Genomic DNA, 668 nt, shown 5'->3' with positions numbered 1-668 from the left:
TAATTATGGCCATTTTTATAGTGACATATAGCCCATACAGACCTATGCTAAGTGAAGAATGTGTACATAGTAAAGAATGTGGACCTTGCCCTGAACAACTGACAACGTAAATTCATCAAGGAAAGGGTGAATAAATATAACAGAGAAGCACAGATACTGAGGTATCTGTGTACAGAAGTGCACAACAGGAAGCAGACAGATGATAAAACCACAAGTTTGCTCTTAAGCATCACTGCTTGAATGAGGCACTAGAAGATGGCAATACTGCAACCTCTGAAGAGCTAAAGCATGAGGGAGAACACACAGAAACCGAGAAAACTTCAGAAAGTGGGATTATGGTGATTTACATACCATGGTGACAGGAAACATTCCCCACTGCTGAAAGGGAAASCAGCTGCAGAGGGGTGTGAGGTGCACACTGAGAGATGGCATAATTAGATAAAGTTATGACAATSKTTTTAGCCYYGGRAAAGCTTTTCCRTTTTCTGAGCTATCATTGCAGTAATTTCTGCAACATGGACAACTTTCATTTGAGCTAATAGGTATAAAAATATTTACAACTGACACATTGAGCAGATATAAGGACTCAAAGCAGAGCCAAGCYGAATTGGAAAGCTGGGCCATTTTAAAGTATATATGGCCATTTTTATGTGTAAAGGAGGGGGAGA

This window comes from Malurus melanocephalus, unplaced genomic scaffold (assembly GCF_030028575.1).
Source record: "Malurus melanocephalus ecotype Western Australia unplaced genomic scaffold, MMel_1.1 scaffold_100, whole genome shotgun sequence".
Taxonomy (NCBI): domain Eukaryota; kingdom Metazoa; phylum Chordata; class Aves; order Passeriformes; family Maluridae; genus Malurus; species Malurus melanocephalus.
Note: the sequence above shows the minus strand (reverse complement) of the source record.